Source organism: Molossus molossus, unplaced genomic scaffold, assembly GCF_014108415.1.
Source record: "Molossus molossus isolate mMolMol1 unplaced genomic scaffold, mMolMol1.p scaffold_m16_p_23, whole genome shotgun sequence".
NCBI lineage: Eukaryota > Metazoa > Chordata > Mammalia > Chiroptera > Molossidae > Molossus > Molossus molossus.
The window spans coordinates 15128768-15142583 of NW_023425359.1; the positions used below are offsets into that span (position 1 = coordinate 15128768).

The 13816-nt window shown below is 47.4% G+C and overlaps 1 long non-coding RNA gene across 2 annotated transcripts in view; it reads right to left on the reverse strand.

Moving 5' to 3' along the window:
* Window positions 1–208: 208 nt before the first annotated feature.
* Window positions 209–13816, reverse strand: part of LOC118640654 — a 43996-nt gene continuing 30388 nt past the window's right edge. The window contains exons 4-6 of one of the 2 annotated variants that reach the window (XR_004961431.1): window positions 11871–12043; window positions 10983–11058; window positions 209–313 (exon numbers count right to left, since the gene is read on the reverse strand). This is a non-coding gene — a long non-coding RNA (uncharacterized LOC118640654). Of the gene's footprint in view, window positions 314–1983; window positions 2085–10982; window positions 11059–11870; window positions 12044–13816 lie in introns of those variants that run through there. The other variant, XR_004961430.1, reaches the window with a different exon arrangement.

Genomic DNA, 13816 nt, shown 5'->3' on the forward strand with positions numbered 1-13816 from the left:
AGCGGGCTGATGCTCTAACCGCTGAGCCAAACCGGCCAGGGCGAGAGCTGGGGTTTTAATGGGAAGGAAACAGAGGTGATTCAGGCTGAAAACAGTGCTTCGGTGACGTTCATACGAATGAACATTTTATTGGTCTGTACCAGGTTAGGGGCGGCAGCATGGCTGGGCTTCTTCCCTCACCTTGGGAGACTGATGTCCGCAGATGTGGCTGTGTCTTTCCCATTCCTAAACACGCCCTCGGTCCTGTCCTCTGAGACTTCACGCCGGGCCAACCCACGTGGACATTTCTGGGATCCCGTGTTCTTACCTTACACTGCGGCCGAGGAAAACACCACAGTCAGTCAACCAGGCCACAGACCAGGAACATTCCGGAGAAACACCCGTCACTACCCAGAAATGCTTCATTTTTTCAAAAATGGTCACTGCAAATCAAAATGCTGAATCATGTAAACAAAAAAAATCAAATGATAAGTACGTCTGTTCATCGGATCCGAGTTCCACGATCCCGATGATGGCAGTGTGAGTATTTTCACCAGTCTTTGTTCCGTGACAAAAAGGACCAGCTTGCCCTGGCCAGTTTGGCTCAGCAGTTAGAGCGTCGGCCTGCGGTCCAGAGAGACCCGGGTTCAGTTCCCGCTAAGGGCATGTACCTTGGTTGCAGTTTGTCCCCGGCCCTGGTCGTGCGGGTGGCAGCCACTCGATGTATCCCTTTCACGTCGATGTTTCTCTTTCTCTCTCTCCTTCCCACTCTATCTGAACAGAAAAATGGAAAAATGTTCTCGGGTGAGGATAAAAAAAAAAAGAGTGAGGAAGACGTGAACGGTGTCAGAGCACAGCCTGCTGCTCCCGTACGTGTGACGCCGGCCTGTGCACCTGCTGGAGCAGCACATGCTGGGCTCCCCGACTTGCTTGTGACGGCAGCAACCCCTCTTTGTCCCTTTCCTGGGAGGTAATTCCACCAACTACTTAATTCTGTAAGATCTTAGTGGACACGTTAAAAAAAAAGGATATTTTTGTACACTGGTATTGCTGACATTACCATCATTATTGTTTTATTTTTTGTTTGTTTTATTGATTTTTATTTATTTTTTTATCCTCACCCGAGGACATTTTTCCATTTTTTGTTCAGATAGAGTGGGAGGGAGGGAGGGAGGGAGAGAGAGACAGAGAGAGAGAGAGAGAGAGAGAGAGAGAGAGAGAGAAACATCGACGTGAAAGGGACACATCGAGTGGCTGCCACCCACACGACCCAACCAGGGCCGGGGACAAACTGCAACCGAGGTACGTGCCCTTAGCGGGAACCGAACCCGGGTCTCTCTGGACCGCAGGCCGACGCTCTAACCGCTGAGCCAAACCGGCCAGGGCTGCTCCTCACTCTGACAGTCGGTCCACAAGGAGCCCTTCTTTCCCATTTCCATCGCCACCGCCCTAAACCCAAGTCTCCCTCCCTGAAGAGCAGACTGTTGCGGTCCCCTCCCATCTCGGGTGTCTCACCAGGGAATGCGATACAATGAAGAGCTTTTCCTGAACATGGATTTCCTGGGCTCCACACCAGACCTCCTGAATCAGAGCCCCCAGTGGCGGGGTCCCAGCCCGGGCAATTGAAAATGCTCCAGGGGTGACTCTGAAGTGCATCTCTGAGTGGGAATCACTAAACCAAACTACCTGGTCTCTACACTCACCTCCACCGTTGCATACCCTCCCCCAGTGAACCTCCCTAAAGCATTTATTTGACTATACCCAGAATCGTCGGAAATTCCCAGTAATGGACAGGATAGCTGATAGTTGGCTCTTGCCCACTGATCCCCATGTGCGAGTCAGATCTGATCCCTCCCTCTTCTGCAGCTCAGCCACGCTGGTCCACTGGCTGGCTTTCCACCCTTGGGCTGGGACTGTGCCATCCCCTCACCTGGCATGTCCCCACTCAACCCAACACCTGGCATCAACCCCTCCCTAACATACTCCCAATCTTCTGAGACTCACCTCCAGTCCCGTCTCCAGAAAGCCTGCTGTGGTCGCTGACTCTGTCCACTGCCAGAGAGCTTCTCTCTGTCCTCTGAGTTCTCCCAGCATATTGTGTGTGTCTGGGGAGCGCACGCACAGAATCTAGTGGTGAGGGGAACGTCTAACAGCACAGACTCGAGTGTCCCAGAGCAATTTCTTTAAAGTTCAGCGTTTTTAAAAATGTATGTATATGAGTTTTGAATTCTCCACGGTCTGTTCATGGAGACCACCAATGCCCCAGGAGCAGTGCGGTGTTGACTATTACCCAATGATTCAGCAGTTGAACTGACAGATAACACAGAGAGAAGGGACTCAATAAAGGTGTCTGAAATGATGAATAGATAAATGAAAGAATAAAGTCGCATTCTTCTCCGCTGCACTGTTAAGAACAGCATAGGCACAGGGCAGCTTCCTAACCTCCAAGTTTAGAGACCTGACCATCTCGGTATTGAGTAAAACGAGGACCCCCTCTCCTTAGAAGCCCTCTGGAACACCTGCTGATCCTGAGCATGTCATCTGGGGTCCCCTATGCTGACCTCAACAGGCTTCTCTAAATATACCTTCCAAACACATTCTCCCCTGGGCGAGTCAAGTTTCTTCCATGTCATGACTTATAGATGTAAAAAGGAAATTTGGCAGTGAATTATCCGGGTATTGGCACTCCAGATATTTCAATATCCATCACCACTATTTTAGATTTAAAAACTAATTGGTAGCAACATTAGGATGTAAAAAGTATCATGTTTTGTTCTTTTCTATTTTTACGTAACATGCTTGTTGCAACCAAACCCTACAAAAGAAAGTCTGGCCACATCTGCCTCCACCTATATTTTAGAGGCAAATATTTGTATTTATGTGAATACACCAACACACTTCAAGGCCTGGCCACCTATGGCCATCTGTCACTGTAAAGAGCAGTTAAAAGAAATGACTAAGCCCAGGAACAGCTGGAGGAGCACAAAGAGGGAGGAGAAAGGACACCCCAGGCCCTTAGCTGTTACAGCAGAAAAGCCATCCCGAACATTAACCTTAGGAATGAAAATGCGCAGACCACCCAGAGAAGAACCTGTCTGCTGAATCCCCCAGGTCCCCTCTGCCCAGTTACAGATGCCAGTCTCCCTCGTGTTGTGTGCACCCCACCCCATCGCCTGCACGGATAAGTGTTTAAAGCTCCTGTTGGTGTGTCCCCCCGATTCCAGAGATGTCACAGGGCGCCTCCTCTCCAGGCTTCCCAGAGTCCTTATCCCACTGCAATTTGGATGTGAACAGTCTGTCTCTCAAATTCTAGGTTTATGAGTGACTCAGATGTTATCCCCAAAGATCCTTAGCAAAGCACATGAGCTGAATGATGGCCTGAAGAAATCCTCTTCCAAGAAAAGAAAAATGATGCCTGGTACCTTGAAAAAGGCAACCAGTCAATAACAGAGTCATGGGCTCATAAAAAAGACCAGTGTGGCTCAGTGGACTGAGCTTTGCCCCATGGACCGAGAAGTCCCGGTTCGATTCCCAGTCAGGGCACATGCCCCGATTTTGGACTCAATCCCCAGTAGGGGGCGTGCAAGAGGCAGTCGATCAATATTTCTCTCTCATAAGGATGTTTCTATCTATCTCTCCCTTCCTCTCTCTTTAAAAAAATCAACTAAACATTTTTTAAAAAAGAAAAACAATTCTTTTTTACCCTATGATGCAAACCATAGCACTGTTTTCTAAAGAGTGGTACAATTTACTTCTCACATCCTCACATTAGGAGGTAAGCAACATGCTTTGGGCTTAGCACAGTCTCATGAGCAATGAGTACTTTATTATGTGTCTGGTTATTATTTACACCAGTTAATTAGTCAGAGTAAATACTCAGATTAACGAGCAGATAGTAAAGACCTGTGAAATTCAGATACAAAGTACAAGGTTTTTATACAAGGGATAGGAGGGAGTAAGAAAACGGGAGCAATGATTTCCAATCTTTGCCCTATGAAGATGCCTTTTTTATTTCAAGAAATGTTAGGGCTCTGGTTAAAGATGGCAGACTAAACACAATCAGCCTCTGCTCCCTCAAGAGCCACAAAAATGGAAAAGAGACTCGTGGTAATGCTAAAGCCCTGGATCAAGGCGAACAGGGTCAAGACAATAATAGCACACTGATGGACCCTGGAAAGCAGATGAATGATAGTGACTGAATCCTGAACCGGCTCCAGGCACCTTGGGGAATGGAGACGGAGTAGGGGCTGAACACAGGGACCTGATGAAAGTCATGTAAGGGAGACCCCACCCCGTCATTCCCTTAGCGTTGCCTTGGCTAAAGAGCAGAGGCGTGGCCTCCAGAAGGCGCAAAAAAGCAGGCCACTCGCGACAGCCGAGCTAGGGATAGCGTGTTAAAGACATGAGGGGATGAGCTGATGGTCACAGGCTGGATTTTGAGGCACTGCCACCACCCACCTCCTGCCTACTTCCAACTCAGGTCCGCGAGGCTGCTGGTCAGACTTCTACCCCTTAGGAGACCAGAGGAGCCTCCCTGACTAGAGCCCAGGTAGTGGCTAAAATCTACAAAGACTCCCTACAAAAAATAAAAAATTTTTTAAAGACATAGATCCCAATAGAGAAGACTTGACTGGCTCATCACAGAAGAAGAAATACAGTCAGCCACAGCCGAATGAAAATATGCTCAACTTCACTTGTAATCAGGAGAAAAGCAAAATTAAGACCACAAAGAAATACTATTCCACACCTACCAGACTGGCGAAAGTTACAGGGTTTGACAAATCAAGTGTTTGCCATGATATAGAGAAAGCAGAACACTACATACTGCTGGTGGGGGTGTAAACCGGCGCAAGCACTTGGGAAACCATTTGGAATTACCTAGTAAGAGTGAGGTACACAAGCCCCGTGACCCAGCAGCTCCATAGCTAGGAGTCTACCCTGGACATCCTGAACTCGCATGCCAGAAACACACACGAGAATCATTACAGAAATGGAACCAAGCCAAATGTCCATCCACAGTAAAACAGATACACTGTGGTGCATTCCTACAATCTGGCACAATAGAACAGAGAAAAAGAATCAATCACAGTGACACACAACAGCGTGGGCAAATGTCACAAGCAAACATTTGAGTGAAAAATGCAAGTTGCAGAAAATGCATGCAGTATGATTCCACGTCTATAAAGTCCAAAAATATGCAAAACTACTCAATACATTGTTTTGGGATATAATGAAAAACACAACATACAAACAAAAGTATTTCTTAAAAAAAAGCAAATGATGCCCGGCCGGTGTGGCTCAATGGTTGGATGTCGACCCACGCATGACCAGGTTTCCGGTTTGATTCCCGGTCAGGGCACATGCCCTGGTTGTGGGCCCGATCCCAAGTGGGGGGCACGCAGGAGGCGGCCAATCAATGTTCCCTCACATCGATGTTTCTCTCTCTCTCTCCCTCTCCCTTCCTCTCTCTCTAAAGTCAATAAAGAAAAAATTAAATATATGTATTTTTTAAAAGAAAGCAAATGATAAACTCAAAATGTAGGAGACTGGCTACCCCGAGGAAGGAGGAGGACGGGCTTGCAAAGGTAAAGCTGAACACAGGTGTTCACTCTATCACAATTCTGGACACGTCGCATATGTTTTATGAATAGCCTTTGAAGCTCTTTAATCAGAACAGTTAAAAGGGACGGTGACCAGGTGAAATGCTCCGCTCAGTGGAGGGCATACGCTAGGTGCCGTTCTTCTCATTCTTGTTTCACTATAAATATTTCAGAACAAATGTGAGCAACATTAAACAGGGGCTTTCTCACGACTCCGACACTTGCTCAGCTGCAACTGCCACAGGGTCGGATTCCAGGTCTGTCCAAAGGGAAAAACTAACAGGGACCCGCTCCTGGTTCCCAGCCTTCCCACCCCCCACCCCTGCCATCCATGCCCACGTTATTCACAATGAACATCTGGCGGGGTTTCACCCTTTCCCCCACGTTGATTTCCTTTAACTAGAAAGTGCCTTTTGTGCAGCCGTCCTGAGGGAAGCCACAGCCCGGTGTGTCAGAACGGGAGTCGGGGCACCGCGGGCACCTGCGAGCCCGCACACGCCGCCCCACCTCGGGGCTTCGCGCCATTACTTGGTCTGTAACAGACAGAAAAGGAGTAAAGATAATGGCTTGCTAAGTGCCCGCCTTGGATTATCTTCTGGCCCAAATGTCATAAATCCCTAAATCAACTTGAAAATATCTGTCACACAAAAGGGCCCCAGACCGGAGAGTTTCAGGCAACGCTGACATTTCGACATTCAAGGCTGATGTCGGTCTCCGCCTACAGCTCCGAGTCTCTCCTTCCATAGCCATGATGCAGTTTGGGGGGAAAGGTTGTATTATTTCATGCCACATCACAGAAGTGGCAACCAGGCATGATACAGAGGCAAACAATAGAGATTTCTGAGTTAATTAAAATGAAGAGGAGAAAAAACCAGGTCAGGCGAGAGCTGTGTTGTCACTGGTGGTTGGAAAAGGGACGCAGTGAATGAGGGAAAGGAGAAAAGAAGGTGAGCTGGCCCTGGCCGGTTTGGCTCAGCGGTTAGAGCGTCGGCCTGCGGTCCAGAGAGACCCGGGTTCGGTTCCCGGTAAGGGCATGTACCTCGGTTGCAGTTTGTCCCCGGCCCTGGTTGGTCGTGCGGGTGGCAACCCCTCGATGTGTCCCTTTCACATCGATGTTTCTCTCTCTCTCTTCCTCTCTCTCCTCCCGCTCTGTTTGAACAAAAAGTGTAAAAATGTGCTTGGGTGAGGATAAAAAAAAAAAGGTGAGCTGACCAGACCTCAGCAGTGTCAGGGAAGCAAATGACAAGAGAGAGGGTTCATTCATTCAGTCAGTGATTGAGCACCTACTGTGTGCCAGGCTCTGTGCTGGGGAAAGTAAACACAGTCCCTGCCTCATGGAGAAGACAGCTCAGTAAGGGAAAGAAAGAAGCCAACGGTGACAAATGATGTGACGAAATAAGCAGGGGCTGCACACAGCACCAGGCCGGGGGCTCACAAAAGCCTTCCAAGGGGGATACCTACTCCTCAGACTCCAAAGAGGAGGCGGAGTTAGCCTGGCATCGTGGGGTGGGGGAGGCACAGGGCAGAAAGGCCAGGCTGGAGAACAGCAGGTGTGGGGGCTCAGGGAGTACACACAGTGTACAGGAGGACACTAGATCGAAAGGCCTAGAACAAAGAACACAAGAAGGACAGTGCTGGGCTATGCTCTCCATGGCTGAAGGCCACTGAACAAGGCCAGGATGTGCTCAGCCTCATCCTTAAGAGCAGAGCCTCCTGATCACACACCGTGCCCAAATTTCCCAACTTGGTTGCAGATATCACACAGGCTAAGAGGTATGGCTGTGACATGACAGTGACTCTGGGTATGCAGTTGGACAGTAAAAGCTGAAACCAAACCCTGGCTGGTGTGGTACAGGGTTAGAGCATCAGCCCGCACACCAAAGTGTTGTGAATTCAATTCCTGGTCAGGTTTAATCCCTGGCCCAGTCAGGGTATGTGTGGCAGGCAACCAATCAATGTGTCCCTCTCACATCAAAGTCTCTCTCTCTCTCTCTCCCTCCCTCCCTTTCACTCTCTCTAAAAATCAATGGAAAAATATCCTTGGGTGAGGATTAATAAAAAAACAAACAAAAACTGAAATCACAATTATTAGATTTCTTTAAATTTTCTTCAAGAAAAACTTTTGCACTGAGTTCCCTTGTGCACATGTGTGTGCACACACGCACGCACGCACACACTCACTCAGGTCTACTATTCCTGAAACTCCCCTATTATATATTAAGAGGAGCCTCCAAGCATTGCAAAATCATTTTGGGGAAAGGTTACCAGTTTTTTATTTTGGTACATGCCCCTAGCGGGAACCGAACCCAGGACTCTCGGGTCCACAGGTCGATGGGCCAATCGCTGAGCCAAACCAGCCAGGGAGATAGGTTACCAGTTTTATAACTGCTTGCTGTTATTGAAAAAACCTCTGATGAATCAGATCAACTGGACTTCTCAGTTACAAATCTGCTCACACATAGCCTTCGGGGCACTTGTAACGTGAGACTTAAGAGGACTCTCTTTAGTCCTAAATCATCCACCCTCCCTGTCTAGCATCTTGGTTGCGGCAGGCTCTCCTAACCAGAGACCTGTCAGGAGCCAGCTGAGCCATGTCCATCCAGTTAGTGTCTTACGTTTTTTTCAACCATAATTATTCCCCCTGGTAGACAGAGGCATTCGGGGGGACCAGGCAGCAGATGGAGTGCAGTGAGGTGTGCAACAAGGTGTGCAGAGAGGAATGCAGTGAGGTGTGCAGCGAGTTGTGCAGTGAGGTGTGCAGAGAGGAAAGTAGTGAGGTGTGCAGCAAGGTGTGCAGTGAGGTATGCAGCAAGGTGTGCAGAGAGGAATGCAGTGAGGTGTGCAGCGAGTTGTGCAGTGAGGTGTGCAGAGAGGAAAGTAGTGAGGTGTGCAGCAAGGTGTGCAGTGAGGTATGCAGCGAGGTGTGCAGAGAGGAATGTAGTGAGGTGTGCAGCAAGGTGTGCAGTGAGGTGTGCAGAGAGGAATGCAGTGAGGTGTGCAGCAAGGTGTGCAGCCAAGTGTGCAGTGAGGTATGCAGGGAGGTGTGCAGGGAGGAGTGCAGTGAGGTGTGCAGAGAGGAATGTAGTGAGGTGTGCAGCAAGGTGTGCAGCCAAGTGTGCAGGGAGGTGTTCAGTGAGGTGTGCAGCAAGGTGTGCAGGGAGGTGTTCAGTGAGGTGTGCAGCGACGTGTGCAGGGAGGTGTGCAGGGAGGTGTGCAGTGAGGAGTGCAGCGAGGTGTGCAGCGAGGTGTGCAATGAGGGGTGCAGTGAGGTGTGCAGTGAGGTGTGCAATGAGGGGTGCAGTGAGGTGTGCAGTGAGGTGTGCAGCGAGGTGTGCAGCGAGGTGGTTCTGCATCTGGTGCATAGAAGGAAGGACCTGAAGCTCACACATCCATATCCCTCTTAACTCCAGACTTCCCACAGCAAACTAAGTAGTAAAATCTCCTTTCGATTCTATTCAGCACCCCTGGTCACATGGGTGATATTTTGTGACTGCCCACCCTCTTTCAGTTAGCCCTTGATGTTCATTTTGGCCTGATCTCATGAGGACACAAATTCTGGGTTGTCAGGGACAGGGGCTGAGCGTGAGAAGCAGATAAAGTTTTACTGTGATTTGTCTTAAAGTCCCTACAAGCCCTGGTTACAGCCTTCTATCCAGAGATGGTCCTGATAGAAATAATACTGGATTGTTTGCCCAAAAATAATAAGTGTTATGATTAAAGCTAACTCGCTCTTCACTGTCACCTTAGAAAACCAGAGCGATGCCCAAACCAGTAGTGACTATTTCTTCTACCACTTTATGCCTCCAGTGCCTTGCCCAGCAGGTATTTGTGAACATGTATTGATGCTACATTGTGAATAATCAATACCAGTGTCTGCATGTAGAGAAGAAGGAATTTCAAGAAAGCAAAGATCTAGAAGCACAGGCACAGACTCCCCCATATAGGGCACACCTCACCACGTGACTGCTCAAGGGAACCCACTTGATGAAACCAAACATAAATCTGACTCACATCCCACAGACCCTTTCGATGAGGGAACCTATTCCTCTCTAGCATCCCAAGCATTCATCCTATAGATTTTAGGGATCCTTGTTGGAAAAATATGCATCATCCTATAGATTTTGAGACTCCATCCTTTCTGTGGGAAGACGTCACTCGGTAGCAGAGACTTGGGGGGACCAGATGGCTGGTAAGCAAGAGGCTATTCTCAATCCAGGGCCAACATGAAAGCTGAAAGCCAGAGCCCAAATTTAGTTTGAAACCTGGTACCCAACAGCATAAAGTTAGCAACTCCCTTGAACCATCTGGCTCTTTTAAATAAATACCTGTCTGTCCAATCCTAGAATGGAAAGAAACCTCAAAGTCTAGCTCCCTTTCCAGACACAACATCTGTGCTGTCATGGGGTGCCCAGCAGCCACGAGAGATGCTTAACACGGACCAGCTTACTGAGCCTAGATTAATGGCTGCCAATCCTAAGGTCTTGGACGTTCTTTGGAGTTTTTCTGATTCCACGCCTCTTTACTCCTTTTCCCTCCACCAAATTCTTTTGTAATGACCCTGCCTGTGGCTAGAACATACACACATACACACACGTACGTATCCCTATCTAAGATGTCTCAATGTATCAATGTCCTTCTGTCAGCCCTCTCATTGACATACACCTCTTCACTTTTTATCATCTTTCTCTTTTGACAGTGATACAAGTTATCTATAACCCCTAAAAATCAACATTTCACCCCCCTCTGTGAAGTCACCATTCCTAAATATTATGAACTATGCTGTCACCCAGAAAAATCAATGCTATCATTCACCCAACCCCCCGTATCCATCCATCACATGGCCACTGCACACGGGCTTCCCATGTGCTAACTCTACCTTGATCTTTTACCTCGACTAGAAATGGCCTAACCTAACCAATCTCTTCAGTTGAGTCTTCTGCCCTTGGAAACAGAAATGGAGGATGACAGTCTGGAGTAGGAGGGTTGGCAGTTGAAATCACAGGAAAGGAGAGAGACATAGGACCTCCCTTAATGGTTTCCCCTTTCTCTCCCATCCAAAGGCCCTGCTAAAGAATAAATGAGATGATGTGCAATGCACTCAGTAAACTCTTCAAGCCCAATACAAATGTAACCCAATAGAACTCTTCGTTTTTTTTTTCACAAACAAAATATTTAGCACAGAACCACAGTTCCCTCAGATGAGCCCCACCTCCATGGCACAACGGTTTAGTCTCGTCTTAGGGCCATCTTCAACCCACCCCCCCCATGCCCTTCACATTGCCAGACACAAGTTTCCATCCATTCTTCTTCAGAAAGTCCTTTGCTCTGTTCTTCTCATCCATTCTTTTCTTCCCTGAGCTTAGCCTGTGTCACCCTGACATGAGGTATGACTCTCGCACTTACCTAGGATCCATCCGCTCTCAGTTCAGGTCCTCCAAGAAGCAGATGCCGAGACAGGATCTGACACGCGAGATGTTGGCTGGGGGGGGGGGGGGGGGCAGGGAGGAGGCAGGGAGAGCGTGAGAGCACAAAGCAGGGGTGGCAACTCCGAGAGGGGGAGGAGATGGGCTGGAAGAGCCTCGGACCACAGAGCAGTGCTGAGGAAGTCTGTTGACGGCTGGGTAGCCTCCAAGCAGAGATCCGCACTGGATGGGTCCCGCAGGGCTGAAATGGTCCAGCCTCGTTACCCTCGCTATGCTCGGCCACTGACACGGGACAGGCCTGGGGAAGCATGGCCTCCGCATAAATATCAGGGTAATGGTGTAAACAGAGAGAAAGACTAAAAATTGACCTCTTCTTACACCATTCACAAAAATCAATTCCAAGTGGATGGTAGAACTAAACATGAAAGACAAAGAATTTAAAACAAAGAAGCAGCTTTTACAAAATGATACAGGAGAATGCATTTATGATCAAGAAAGGAAGCCTGCAAAACTTCAGATAAGAGAGGGAATCACTGGAATAATTAAAATTAAGAACTTTCATTTATCAAAATCAAGAACTTTTGTTTTGACAAGTAGAAAAGAATAAAAAGACAAACCAGAGTGAGAAGACATAGTTTTAATACATATAGTAAGTAAAAGGGCTCATAACCAGACTATATAAAAAAAACTACTAAAAGTCTATTAAAAATAAAACAGAGAACCCAGTAGGGAAAAAAAAAAGCTTGAATAGAGATTCCATGAAAGTGGACCTCCAAATAGCCAATAAACTTATGAAAAGGTGCTCTATGTCATTAAATCATGAGGGAAAGCACATTAAAACCACAATGAGATGTTACTAAACACTCACCTGAATGGTTAAAATTCAACTGAAACACCGAGCACTGGAAAGAACGTGTAGCAAAGTCCCGCGTGTTACTGAAAGGTGTGCAAATGCTTCAATCATTTTGCAAAATGGTTCTCAATGTCAACCACCAGGCTCACCCTGTGAGCCAGGAATTCCACTCCCAAGTATGGAAGTACCTAGAGGGGCATTACGTAAGACATACTACGTACGCCAAAAGGCACATACAAGACTGTTCACAGCAGCATTCGTGGTATGAAGCAAATGCCCACCAAGAGTCACATGGGAAACCAAACTATGGTATAGTCATCCTATGGCATACCATAGTGAAAATTAATGCATTAAAACTCCATGCAACAATACGAATGAATTTCACAAATACAATGCTGAGTGAAATATACTCTATGATTATATGAAGTTCAAAGACAGGTGAAACTAAAATTTGGTGTTGAGGGATTCATGTGGTTAAAAAGAAAAAAAAAAGCAAAGACACGAGAACCTGGACAGTCAGAACAGTGGTGTGACTGCCTTTAGGGAGCGAGCAAGGCTATCGTTAGGAAGGGTATGCCCGGCTCTGGCCTGCCGGCAACAGTCTATTTTTGACCCAAGAATTTGCTTTATAATAATTTAAAAACCTTACTATTCTTATGCATTTTTCTTAATTGTATTATATTTCACAACTTTTTAAAAAATAGCTTTTTAATTTAAAATTAAAAAAAAAAAAAGCCCTGGCCAGTGGGCTCAGTTGGCTGAGTGTCGTCCCATGCACCCATGCACCAAGGGGTCACCAGTCCAATTCCTGGTCAGGGCACATCTCTAGTAGGGGGCTTGCAGGAGGCAGCCGATAGATGTTTCTCTCCCTCTCCCTTCCTCTATCTCTGAAATCAGTAAAAACATATTTAAGGGGTGGGGGAGAATGAACCATATAGATAGACCTAGCCCCTGCTAAGTGCTTACATCTAATTATCTGATGGGGAATATTCGATAACCCTAGTAAAATGTAGGAAAGAGAATACCAATCACAAATAAGTTGATTTTACAATACGATAAAGCATTTTCATCTCTTTTTTAAAAAAACAGAAGGGATTATAAATAGAAACATCCTTTGCAGCAAAACTGTTTGCCTGGCACCCCGACTGCATAGAATCAGGCTGCCTGTGCCTCTTGCTTCTGCCTCCACCAGGTAAGGGCTCCCTTCTCGTCACCTGACCGGCAGTTTGAATTGCGAGGAAAGATGGCACCGTGACTCATGTTGGCAAGAGATGACGGATGGTTCATTTTACCACGGTGTTTTCGGTGCCACCTTGCAAAGGGTGCTTTCGGAACTCTGATAATTAACGGGTAAGCTGGCAGGCACTTTTTCACTCAAAGACATTTATTTCTTAATTAAAACGACATGCAAATGTTAACATTTATTAATTATATTACTAGCTCACAGCAGTATAATGAACTGACTTTAAAAGCTGAAAACGATACTGCCATCTTTCAGAAGCTGCGGCACTGGGTCTAAGTGGAAATGCGAAGTAGGAGAAGTTGTTCTTTCCAAGCCTCCTTTCACAGTACCCTCCCCGCATCTCACCCCTCGGGCTGCTTGCAGAGGGGGCTGCACTCCCTCTTCCCGGACCCTTCGCCCCCAGGGGCACATGAAGCGGGAGGAGTGGGGGGCGTTTGCTGGGAGGCAGCACGCATTTCATCGCATGTTTAGAATTCCAGCCCACAGCGAGGATAAAAGGTAGACCAGCTTTTAGATTATTGTTTTTCCGTTCTCCACAAAGATGTGCCCTCTTTCTGCCTGCTGGCACTGAAGTGATAAGAGGCTGGTGGACATCATCTGGCCAAGTCATGCCACCTAACTGGTCGCTTGGTGCCTCATCTGCAGCTGATGCTATGAGCCAGGCCCAGGCCAGGACGACATTGACTACCTGGTTTCTATTTGCCCTGCCCCCCAATCT